Source organism: Hemicordylus capensis, chromosome 5, assembly GCF_027244095.1.
Source record: "Hemicordylus capensis ecotype Gifberg chromosome 5, rHemCap1.1.pri, whole genome shotgun sequence".
Taxonomy (NCBI): Eukaryota; Metazoa; Chordata; class Lepidosauria; order Squamata; family Cordylidae; genus Hemicordylus; species Hemicordylus capensis.
In genome coordinates, this window is record NC_069661.1 from 97,504,371 (window position 1) to 97,517,661 (window position 13,291).

A 13,291-nucleotide genomic window follows, 5' to 3' on the forward strand; every position below is an offset into this window, starting at 1 on the left:
TTGCAACCCAACAGCCTTCTTCTTTGGCCAGCCAGATGCCTGACAATTTCATTAGCAGCCTAATGTCTAAAGATACAGTAGGCTATGTTAAAAGGTAAAGTGTGCCGTCAAGTTGATTTCGACTCCTGGCACCCACAGAGCCCTGTGGTTGTCTTTGGTAGAATACATGAGGGGTTTACCATTGCCTCCTCCCATGCAGTATGAGATGACGCCTTTCAGCATCTTCCTATGTCGCTGCTGTCCGATATTGTAGCAGTGGGGATTTGAACCGGCAACCTTCTGCTTGTTAGTCAAGCATTTCCCCACTGCACAGGGGTGGAGCCACCAAGAGCAAACACAGGACTGGGTAATAGAGTATCTAAACATAGCAAGCTGCCATATACTGAGTCAGACCACAGGTCTATCTAGCTCAGTATTGTCTTCACAGACTGGCAGCGGCTTCTCCAAGGTTGCAGGCAGGAATCTCTCAGCCCTATCTTGGAGAAGCCAGGGAGGGAACTTGAAACCTTCTGCTCTTCCCAGAGCGGCTTCATCCCCTGAGGGGAATATCTTGCAGTGCTCACACATCAAGTCTCCCATTCATATGCAGCCAGGGCAGACCCTGCTTAGCTATGGGGACAAGTCATGCTTGCTACCACAAGACCAGCTCTCCTCTCCAAAGCTCCCGAACAGAGCCATGCCCTAATGCCAGACACAGGACATGGCTAGCCCTCACATCTGACATCAGACGCAGGGGGTGGGGCAAGTGGGGCCACTGCTGCAGCCGCAAACTGGCCACTGGCGGTCAGGCTCTGTGCCTGCCACTGCACCACTTAAGGTGAGCACAAACTTAATGCTGATGTTCTTGTTTTTTCTTAACTAAAGAGTATGGATCAACACTGTGGCATGGGGAAAGGGTTTTTTGTACCCATTTGCCCCACCATGGTCACAGTCCAGATCAGACCCCCACCATGGCTACTGTTTGCCTAAGAAGGAAAGCTCCCTTTGGTGCCACACAATTATCAACAATGGTTAACTTGATGAGGAAAATCACTCAAAGTATTCTCATTGAAATTAAAGGGATAAGTCAGGCATTGAAATGAGTAATCTTCCTTATTGTCTGCCAATATAAATGTAAGACAATTCTGACATGAGTCATCCATTTGCCTTTCTTTGCTTCTTTCTTTTTGCTGAGCACATACAATGCAAGGTTTTGTGTATGCTGCAGTGCCATGATCAAACGCAGTAAGCATGGAACTCAGCATCTTGATAACCTCAATTACCATTTTTTAAAATAGGTTTCTAGCTCTCTAAAGGCTATGGAAAGAGACCTGAAAGTGCATTGCCAATGCCTGGCAACATCAAGTCAAGAGAATGGCCTGTGAAGTCATTATAGGGATGAGCTTCAGTGCCTGTGTAGTTCTTTGCCTCTCCCTGTACCCGGGCTTCAGAGATCTATTTTAGGCTAGGAGGACCCTAGAACCGGACTGCATATGACTAGCTCCCCAACTTTCCATGGACCACTGAGCCAATCCCATATATTGTTGATACAAGAAATTGCCTGGAAAAAATGCACTCATTTTTAAAAACTGTAATGAGAAGTGTCCATCTAATCTTAATCTCAGGAGAAGCCTCACAAAATAAAAAAGGACATGGAGCACTAGCAAGCTTGTAAGCTTTTAAAATTAATTAAAACATTCAAGCCAATCCCATTGAAGTTATTAATACCCGGCTTGTAGCTTGCTTCTCCCAGAATGGAGATATGCATCTATATATCAGTCAAATTTACCCAGAATCCCTGCGAGCTAACGGGGAGCACTTCATACACAATTTGTGTTTTTCATCATGTGTTATTGTGTAGCCCAATTTATATATCCAGGGTAAAAAAAATTCAACTTTTAGTGTTGGTTTTGGGGGCAACTTCAAACTCGCAGTAAAACCTCGCAGAAAACCCACTGTAATGCTTGCTGTCTAGGAAAGCACATGTATATTTACACAGAATTAAATTTCACTGTGTTCGATGAGGCTTGCATCCCAAGTAAGTATGCACAGGACTGCAACCTTAGTTCAAGTCATCCTGTTATATAAGTGAAGAAAATTCTCTGACTGGGCTGGCTTACCTTACCGTCCAGGACTCTGGGTGTTCAGAAGCTCAGTTTCAAAAGAACCAGATGTCCCTTCATTAGAACATGCTGGCCTAGTGTAGTTCCAACGGTGCAGTACTGTCTAAATGTTTGTATTCCTTTGAACTGTTATGACTCCTGTGATCTGAAGTAGACAAAAGCTTTAGAAGGATCATACTGATCCAAGCCAGCATTACATGTTCTACGGCTGCAGTGGCTGTGACATATGCAGATGTTTTATAGCTGCTTCCCTCATAAACACAAAGTAATCTTATGTAGATTTAACTAAGAGTGTCTGGCGAGGTCTGCTGTCCTTACCTCCGAGGACGGAGTGGTAAGAGGGCCGGAGGCGTTTGCCCCATAATTGGGGGCGGGCAATGCATAGCCTGTGAGGAGGCATATAAGGAGCCAGCCGAGGATGGGAGATTGGCTGGTGGAGAGTGCCAGGGGCCCCCGGAGAGGGGCAGACACAAGGAACAAGCAGCCTGGGATGGAGGATGCACAGGGTGATGCTCAAATCCCTCCCCGTCCCTGCTCTGAGGCCGGTTCCGATAAGCCTAGCCAGGCTGGGTAAAAGAGATACAGATGTGTAGCCAGACAGAGAGTTTATTCAGAAACAACTCAATTTTTTCCCTTTCCCTCCCTTTCTCTTTCTGACTCCACCCCGCACCCACCCACACACACACATTCTCTCTCTACAGGATTCCCACTGGGACAAACTTCTCAACAATAAAACATAAAAGATTATGAGTAGGGGTGTGCATGGAACTGTTCTGGGCGGTTTGGTTCAAATTAGAACTGAATTCGAACCAAACTGCTGCTCCGTGAATTGGTTCATTAGAACCAGTGGGGCAATTTGGTCCGTACACTTGAACCAGGTTGAACCAGGTCAAAACAATTTGGCCTGGTTCTGAATGCTTGTAAAAGGGAATTCGGTAAGGATTCCTCTTAGCAAAGGTTGATCCCTAGCAACTAAAGGGGGTTTCAAAAGAGTGGTGGTGAGCAGGCAGGAGGTCACTTTACACATGGTGGTGGGCCAGCAGTGTCTCCTCCAGGCCCCGCCTGTGCTCCCCCCATCAGTGCAGGCCAGTGGGGGCCCAGTTTAGGCCATTCAAGATGGTGCTCACACATGCTCAGACACCATTTCCTTCCCAATGCCACCCACAGGCTGCTGGGAAGAAGGAACCTCCTGTTCCCAAGCAAGACACAGCTGGGCAGCATGGTTTTTCACAATAGACAGCCTGGCTGCTCAACAGGAACAGTGGGGCAGCGGAGGAGCGACAGAGGGGCAGGAAAGACTGCTCTCTGCCCCCCAGTTGTGCACAAAACATAGGAACATAGGAAGCTTCCATATACTGGGTCAGACCATTGGCCTATCTAGCTCAGTATCGTCTTCACAGACTGGCAGCGGCTTCTCCAAGGTTGCAGGCAGGAATCTCTCTCAGCCCTGTCTTGGAGAAGCCAGGGAGGAAACATGAAACCTTCTGCTCTTCCCAGAGCGGCTCCATCCCCTGAGAGGAATATCTTACAGCCTCCCATTCATATGCAACCAGGGTGGACCCTGCTTAGCTAAGGGGACAAGTCATGCTTGCTACCACAAGACCAGATCTTCTCTCCCTTTCGTGCACATTCCTAGTAAGCATTCCAGAAGCAAAGGCAACTGTGTAACTTCCCTGTCCTCTTTTTTATTGTAATTTGTGATTGTTTAGCAAAGCACCAAGAGGAAGCTGCCCACTCTAGCAACAAAACCTTCCCACCTCCTTTAAATGGGAGGAGAGGTGGTCTTCTGGTAGCAAGCATGAATTGTCTCATTTGCTAAGCAGGGCCCACCCTGGTTTGCATTTGAATGGAGACTGCATGTGAGCCCTGTAAGATATTCCTCTTAAAGGATGGGGCTGCTCTGGGAAGAGCATCTGCAAGCTTGCATGCAGAAGGTTCTAAGTTCCCTCCCTGGCATCCCCAGAAAGGATTGAGAGAGACTCCTGTCTATAACCCTGGAGAAGCCACTGCCAGTCTAAGTAGACAATACTGAACTAGATAGACCAACGGTCTGACTCAGTATATGGCAGCTTCCTATGTTCCAGTCCAGGAATGTGGGCTCAGTAATGCAATCAGATGAGGTTGCAGAACATTCACGGTCTTTGAAGGTTCACAAAGCTGGTTCAAAATATCATGGCCAAATATTTTATAGCTGCTTCCCTCACAAACACAAAGTAATCTTATATGGATTTAACTATTCTGGAGCAACTCTATTTTCTCCTTCTCTTTTCTCTACTTTTCCCTGTCTGACTCCACCCCTACACTCTCTAGAGGATCCCCACGGGGACAAACCTCTCAGCAACAAAACAATAAAAGATTACTAGATTGAATACAACAGAAGCACATCACAGCCAGAACCCTATGAAGTCAGTTATGGACAGCAGACTTTTGCCAGTGGGAACATTTGCTTGGAACAGAAAGCCTTCCGTTGCATCACTTGGGGAATTGTTTGCTGGAAGCAATGCACTCTGTCTCTTTGCTCAACCTCTTATGTATTGAATAATACAAGTACATTACTAAGTATAGAGAGATTTTTTTTACAACACTCTGGACAGGAAGTTGAGATCTTGCTGCCATTGTTCATCATTTCAAATCCTATGCAGATTTAGTGCTGCTAGGCTTACTTTGGAGGAAACAAGAAAAGGTGGAGCTGCAGCTTAATAGTAGAGAGAACACATGCTTTGCATGCAGAAGGTCCTAGATTCAATCCCTGGCATCTTCAAATAGGGCTGGGACCCCATGGAGAGCTGCTGCCAGTCAGTGTAGACCATACTGGGCTAGGTGGACCAATGGCTTGACTCAGTGTAAGGCTCAGCCTCATATGAGGATTGGTCTGTATATGAATGAGCTATTTGGAGTTGCCCCCTTTTTCTGCAATGGAGGCTTTGCACCTTTAATGGCTGCACAATGGGTAAAAACGCAACAGGTGCACCGTTTCCAAGTGTGATGGGAAAAACTCCACATGGTGATTTTCTGCTTGTTGTGCATCCATTATAAGCACTGACTCTGGCAGGGAGAAAAGCTAGCAACTAGCTAGCAAGATATTTCATATTATCGCTGCCAAACTGCTACAGTTCTTTCTGAAGAAGAAAAATATCAGTTGACAGTGTTTCATAATTTAGCTAGGGAGAGTGAACATACTGTGAAACAACAGGCCACTAAAAATAAATGTCACAATAATATTGTTTGCTGTGTGCTCTGAAGAAAATGCAATGGCTTTCCCCCAGCAGTTCAGACTGATGAACCTTTACATTCTTGACCTATTTTCTTGATGAAGCTACACTCTTTCCACTCCAAATCTTTTTTTTAAGTGAGAGAATGTTTATTTTAAGCAAATTTTAGTTTCTTTTAATTTGAAACTAAAGCCAAAAGCACTTCTATACATAAATAGTACGAAGCAATGTGTCATGTGTAATTGTTGTTCAATGAACAGAATGTTCGCAAAACTTACAAAAGCGGCGGGGGGGGGCACTCACTTTCAAACAGAAGTTGAATGGATATGAGACACAATCTAGTGGGAGATTCGCCATACAAGAGCCATTGAAATGAATGGGAACCGCACAAGTGCTTATGGCAGGACCAGAAAAAAGGAAGCAACCTGGGAGCACACCATCAACCACACTTGCGGCACAACCTCCACTCAGGATCTTCATGGGCCTCCACCTATGGGAATGCTACTGAGGAATACCCCATCAATATAGAACTGAATTGTCCAATAAGACAAGTTGTAAGAACTAATCTGCCTACTTTCATTTCACTATCCCTACAACTGTACTAAATTTGGACCACATTGCTTAGGCAATTCACAAGTTTGCCCAATTGTGTCTCAAACATTCTTGCATCTGCCATATTGAATTGTGTGTTTGAAACTATGTGTTTGAGGTATCCCTGTGTCCCTACAACTGTACCAGATTTGGTCCAAATCAGTTCCAACTTGTACCTCAAACGTTAATGTGTCCACCATCTTGAATTAGGGTGGATGGCATCATTACAAACTATGTGCTTGGGCCATCCCTGTCCCTACATCTGTAGCAAATTTAGTTCAAATTGGTTAGGAGGTTCAAAAGTTCGCCCAATTGTAGCTCAAATGTTCACACATCCGCCATCTCGGATCGATGGCATAATCACATACTATACGATTGAGGTGTCCCTATATGTCACTCACTACAACCGTACCAAATTTGGTTCAAATTACTTAGATCAGGGATTCTCAAACTTGGGTCTTCAGGTGTTATTGGACTTCAACTCCCATAATCCCCAGCCTCAGTGGCCTTTGGTTGGGGATTATGGGAGTTGAAGTCCAATAACACCTGAGGACCCAAGTTTGAGAATCACTGACTTAGATTATCCACAAGTTAGCACACTTGTGCCTCAAAAATTCATGCATCTGCCATCTTGAATTGGGGTGGATGACATCATCGCAAACTACACTGATGAGGCGTCCCTATATGTTTGGTTCATATTGATCCAGGCATTGAGAAGTTGATGGGGACACACAACACAATGTTGGGTGATCTCATAAGCCTACTTGAAAGTAGGCTAAAATGTGTGATCAACCCATCTTTAGAGTTTCCAAGTTGCAACCTGCAGCGTCACACTGTATCTTTAAAGCACCAAAGAGGCAGGAGGCTTTCCCCACACATTCCTTCCCCAGTTGCTTCATCAAAAAGTAGTGCACACTAGGGCAGGTAGGAGTGACGAGCAGTTATTTTAAGCACAAGCCATGTACTTGGATTTTTCTTTCGTTAAATAGCATACATGGGGACAGAAATCCAGGCCAGGTCTGTGGCATGGATAAGATGGCTTTAACCCTTTGTTTCTGTCATGTTCTCGATCCAGATCAGGGCCCCTGAGGGCTGCTATTTGGCTAAAGACAGAAGTACTCATTGGTGCCAAGGAGAGTTTTTCTCTCTGGTCAAATAACTGCTGGGCCAGGGCGAGGGAGGATATGGATCAGGAACATGGGGAGGGCAAAGGGTTAAAGCCTTTTCCTCACCACAACAATTTGGGTCTTGGTCAGACACCCTCTGTTTAACAACAACAGCACATAGCTACATAGAATCTGTTTACAGTAACGTGTACTGCAGTTTGATCCTGGCCCACAGTAGTAATATCTTATCTATCAAGACATCTGTCTCTGTTAATACTGGGTGCTAGTGAATGGAATGGCTTCTTTACCACAAATGTAGAAGCTTGTGGCTTTGACAGGTATATACAGGTGAAACTCGGAAAATTAGAATATCGTGCAAAAGTCCATTAATTTCAGTAATGCAAATTAAAAGGTGAAACTGATATATGAGACAGATGCATTACATGCAAAGCGAGATAAGTCAAGCCTTAATTTGTTATAATTGTGATGATCATGGCGTACAGCTCATGAAAACCCCAAATCCACAATCTCAGAAAATTAGAATATTACATGGAACCAAGAAGACAAGGATTGAAGAATAGAACAATATCGGACCTCTGAAAAGTATACAGTGTACTGTGCTTGATTGGCCAGCAAACTCGCCTGACCTGACCCCATAGAGAATCTATGGGGCACTGCCAAGAGAAGGATGAGAGACATGAGACCAAACAATGCAGAAGAGCTGAAGGCCGCTAATGAAGCATCCTGGTCTTCCATAATACCTCATCAGTGCCACAGGCTGATAGCATCCACGCCACACCGCATTGAGGCAGTAATTGCTGCAAAAGGGGCCCAAACCAAGTACTGAATACATATGCATGCTTATACTTTTCAGAGGTCCGATATTGTTCTATTCTTCAATCCTTGTCTTCTTGGTTCCATGTAATATTCTAATTTTCTGGGATTGTGGATTTGGGGTTTTCATGAGCTGTACTCCATGATCATCACAATTATAACAAATTAAGGCTTGACTTATCTCGCTTTGCATGTAATGCGTCTGTCTCATATATCAGTTTCACCTTTTAATTTGCATTACTGAAATTAATGGACTTTTGCACGATATTCTAATTTTCCGAGTTTCACCTGTATTTACTCTTTGCCAGTCATTCATAGGGTGCAGAAGGTTTCTCCACTTGAACATGGTAAAAGCAATGTTAATTTTTAATGACCCCCCAACAAAAGCTGTGCATACAAATGGTGAAAATTAGGTACAATTTACAAGACTAAAAAGTTCAAGCTCACCATAATTAAGAGACACTGTATACAACAGAAGAGCATGTTGATGAAATGGTCTCTAGTGCCAGAACTTCTGAAATAAGAGAGCCAGCTCAGGTTTCTGATGTGAGACCGGAAGCTGTCATCCAAAGCCTGGAAGTGACCCTGGAGAGAAAGGGTAGCCCAGAGGCCATTATGAAGCTGCTAAATCACTGCACGTACCTCAGAGTGCCAGGTTATAAGCCGTATTTCAGAGAAGTGCCCCATTACTCGAAAAGCCACCTCTCCTTTTGAACTGCACAGAAGAGGCCCAGTTCCTTGAATGCCTCCCACAGTGCACACATCCTCTTCTCTGAGTAGTGGTAACTTCAGGCGGCCTTTGCCGGGTTGATTTTAAGAGCTCTGAGACTTAAGAAATTTTTGCAATGAACATTTCATTTAGACAGGTGGTACAGGCTGAGTAAGCATTATAAAAGCAGATGCACAGACTCAAAGCAACATCAGCCCAGCACCCCACTAGCTCTTCCCAGTCAGATCTACATGATTCCTCCTGGGCCAGCCTCACCATGAGCCAAACGGAAGCAGTTCCTCAGGTGGTGTTTATCAGGTGGGAGGTGGCAGCTGCCCCCACTGAGTACTGCTGCCTGACTCAGTGGCAGCGTGTGAACAGCTACGTCATTCTCCTCAGCATGCTGCATTTGAAAAGGAGGGGGTGACGTCGGAAAGGAAGTGGGGAGGGAAGGTCTGAAGCATACTGGGAAACTACTAGATTGCACTTCTGCTTCATCCCTTTTGAAATACAGTACGCCACGGAGAAGAATGGAACAGCTCTCTACACACTGCTGCCTAGCTAGACAGTAGTGCAGACAGAAAAGCAGATAGGACTGAGGTGGCAACGGGCAGGGAAAGCATTTGGTACCCCTCCTCACACACCCAAAACTATAATAGAGCAAATGCATTCAAAGAACCCGGGGGCCCCAGCTCCTGAGGGCTCCCCAGCTCTACCCCTCCCTATTTTCTTCATTATTTCCCTCACTCCGAGGTGCCATCAGAGAGAGGGATGAACACGGCCCCCCTCTCCCCTAGCTACGCCCCTGCTTGGGACACTCTTTGGACTGCCTCTTTACTACTCTCTTTGACTGCACACACAAGGTCTTGTGGTAGCAAGCATGACTTGTCCCCATAGCTAAGCAGGGTCTGCACTGGTTGCATCTGAATGGGAGACTTGATGTGTGAGCACTGCAAGATATTCCCCTCAGGGGACGAAGCCGCTCTGGGAAGAGCAGAAGGTTTTGAGTTCCCTCCCTGGCTTCTCCAAGATAGGGCTGAGAGAGATTCCTGCCTGCAACCTTGGAGAAGCTGCTGCCAGTCTGTGAAGACAGTACTGAGCTAGATAGACCAATGGTCTGACTCAGTATATGGCAGTTTCCTATGTTCCTAAGTGTGTGTTTGTGTGTGTATGAGCTTCAGCCTCCTCCTACCCTGCAGCTGAGTCTTACTCGTTTTTTCCTTAATGAATATGTCTCCTGTTGAAGCCAGTCACCCATGTGTTCATGTGTCCATGTGTTGCCCAAATATGTCTCCTGAAGCCAGTCACCCAGACCCTCATCAAAAACCAGGCCATATCAAAGCACTGAGGAAAAGCAGTCATCTGTTTGCATGCTGGCACAGCATGACTCACAACAGTTCCGCACAGAACTAGATCTATCATCATGATATATTTTGCTCTACCAAATACGTTTAGTAACTCTGGCAGTAGAATAGTAATAAAACATAGAGACAAAGGAGCCCACCCCACCCCCTTCCTGGCCTTGTGCAAAAGCAAACCAATAAATCATGGCAGTGATCAGAAGAGGGAAATATTCAGAAAATGCTAACACCTTTCTTCAAAAAGCCTACTTAGAGCACTGGTCAGAATACATGGATTTCTTCAAGAGAGCAGATCAGCCTTTGAATCTTTATTTAGCTTCTCTTGAGCAACTGCTGTCAAGAGAACATTCACCAAGGCAGCATGTAAATGTCTTCTGTTCTGAGAGGGCTGGTCATCATGTGCTGTCTGTCATTCAGAACAACAACCGACTTATATAATAGTCATGAGTGATAGGCTAACTATAGCAGCAAAACAAATTGAGGATTGGTTCTGGGAACTGAATACCAGTTATTTAGAAAAATCATGATTTGTAAACAATCCGAAGCTCTGCAGAACCTATGCTTATAGAGCTTTCCCCCCATTCTCAGCAAGATGTAATCAGTGCTGTCAGAGAACAGTACCAATCAACAATTATGGGGAGAAGGAAAGTGTGGCCACATTGAGTGCAGGGTCTGCTTCTCTCCTCCCCCTCATGGGTGAGCTCTGCTGTAGAATTTGATGGCACAGACAATCTGTTAGATGGTGCACACAGGGTAAGAACAGCTGTATTCTAATGGCTAGATGGCGGGTTTCTTTCCTCACATCAGCCTTATCTGCATGCAGAAATTTGTTTCCGCATGTGGACAAGATTAGTTACATTAACATATAGTTGCCACCCTGTTCCATAATGTATTTATTAGCTGTTTAGATTGTTATTTTTCTGGACTGTGACTGTAATAAAGAATACTACTGCTACTATAGTTGCCACCGATCCATGTCTTCACCCCATGTCTCCCAGTAACATTTAGTTAAAGTGGACACTTGACATGATGTCATCATGCCCAGCATTTCCCTGTTCTCACTCCACTTTGTAGCTGCCGCTTTCTAGGGGTAGGGTCAGAAAACGTAGAGCAAAGTGATACCACTCTATGCATCTGTAGTTTGGCCCTTTGTTAAGTTACTGGGGAACTCGAGGAGGAGATATGCAGAGGTAGCCATGTGTTTAGGACAAAGGGCAAATTCAGACACCATACAGAACCACGGCTTGTTTTAACTAAGGTGTATTTAACAAACTTTAACTAAAACACACATGATTTGGTGATTGAAACCACAGACTATCAGAACATCTTGGCTTCTTTCAGTATATCATGGTTCATTTGTGTCCCACCCCTTCTCTTTACCTCCAGCTTTGCTCCTCTTTATGATCCAGCTTTGCTCCTCTTTATGTGAGAGCCCTGCAAAGGCAGAGCCACTGGAACAAACCAAGGTTAAACCATGATTGTGGGTTCAAGCATCTCAAGAGACCATGACTAGGACAAACAAACCATCTTCAAACCATGGGCTCAGATTGTAGATTGACTGCCTGCCTGAAATAAACCACAGTTTGTTGACTAGTATATGTTCAAACATGCACACTAACCACAGTTAGATGAAATAAACCATAGTTCTACATTATGTCTGAACCCACCCAATGTGCTGCTGGACCCTGGCCACTTCAGTTGATTAGGACTTTCATACATACTTCAATGATCTTTTGAACAGAAGTATCATGGTAGATTGTTCCATTGCTTTTTAGATTTTCTGTTTAACATTGACGTTGTTTTCAATTATAATGCTGTTTAATCTCTCTCTCTCTCTCTCTCTCTTTCTCTCTCTCTCTTACTTTGAATTATCGCTTACATTTTTTGTAAGCCACCTGAAGGACTGCATTGTGGAAAGGCAGGATAGGAATATTTTAAATTAAATATGTAGATCTATCATGTGTAAAGGTAAAGTGTGCCATTGAGTCGGTGTTGACTCCTGGTGACCACTGAACCCTGTGGTTGTCTTTGGTAGAATACAGGAGGAATTTACCATTGCCATCTCCTGCACAGTATGAGATGATGCCTTTCAGCATCTTCCTATATCTTTTCTGCCCAATATAGGTGTTTCCCATAGTCTGAGAAACAAACAAGCGGGGATTCGAACCGGCAATCTCTGGCTTGCTAGTCAAGTTATTGTACCACCCATTTTATATAACCATTATTTAATTAGATGACTTTTTAGTGGATTTTACTGTGCTGGACTAAACTTCTGAATACTCCAAGTTGTGTCCAGACCATGACTCACCATGCCTAAAAACATCTTTGAAAAGTCACAGCCAGGATGTGGGAACTTTTGGCTAGACTTCGGCAATGCACTATGCCTGGGATTGCTCAGTGACTTAGAGCTCAGATGGGACAGAATGTGATTATCTGATTCCCAGTGAAGGAAGGGCAGCTGCTCAAAATAAACCATATTATCTGCACATTAAAAAAACCGTAGTTCTTATTTTGTAAAGATGTTGCCTACCTTTGAACCACTAGGATCCTGGATCCTGAATTGAAATACAGATAAAGATATCGGTCTTGCGATCATTGTGAAATATTATGTGAAATACCAGAATGTGAGTCCTAGGCAGCTGGATCCCTGTGAGGGCGTTTCTGCACTTGCCAGAGTACCTGAAGCCATGTCTTCCTTGGCATCTCCCCATGGGCTTGATTTCATGTTATATAACAACCAGGGAAGAGTGATGTCCCCCTGGCACCTACTCTTGTTTTTGGGACACTCCACTGCTTGAAAGCTGAACATACTTGCCCTTCAGCAATCCCTCGCTGCCATTAGCCAGCTAACATTGCTACAGACTGATGCACCTTTACACTATGTACTACGTGGAATAAATGCATTGAAAATAGCCACTTTGGCAGGGTTCAGATGCAACACAAACCTGGAGGCCCCTTCATCTCTGGTTTCACTAACCAAACGTCTGAACACGGTGAACTACAGTTAAAGAAAAAAATGGACCTGCTGTTTCCCTCCCCAAACTCCATTTGTTACCTTCAGTTCTCTCTAAGTTTCATAGTCCACATCTCTGGTCTGGTGGGGCCAGCGTTACATCCATACACTGGCACTGCTGTTTGCTTTGTCCCAAACCGAAGTTAAGGGAGGAAGTTCCTCCCTCGCTAGAGCTGCTATTGGCTGAGCAGGCTGTCTTTCAGGAGAGAAGCAGGCCACACAGCCAGCTCCCCCACCTCTCTGCAGTCTCACAGACAGCAGAGAAGGCCTTCTCTCCTATGTCCAATTCAGATGGGAGAGCAGTTGGGGGGGATGGAACTGTGGGTTATGTCTGAAACCTGCTATGTCTGAACCCTGCAACAG

At 44.8% G+C, this 13,291-nt stretch overlaps 1 long non-coding RNA gene across 2 annotated transcripts in view; it reads right to left on the reverse strand.

Annotated features, from left to right (window-relative positions):
- LOC128325890 (uncharacterized) overlaps positions 1 to 13,057 on the reverse strand; it is a 32,066-nt gene extending 19,009 nt beyond the window's left edge. Inside the window, exons 1-4 of one of the 2 annotated variants that reach the window (XR_008307715.1) lie at positions 12,971 to 13,057; positions 11,296 to 11,481; positions 8,293 to 8,430; positions 2,100 to 2,247 (exon numbers count right to left, since the gene is read on the reverse strand). This is a non-coding gene — a long non-coding RNA (uncharacterized LOC128325890). Of the gene's footprint in view, positions 1 to 2,099; positions 2,248 to 8,292; positions 8,431 to 8,487; positions 8,674 to 11,295; positions 11,482 to 12,970 lie in introns of both variants that reach the window. The other variant, XR_008307714.1, reaches the window with a different exon arrangement.
- Between the last annotated feature and the right edge of the window lie 234 nt (positions 13,058 to 13,291).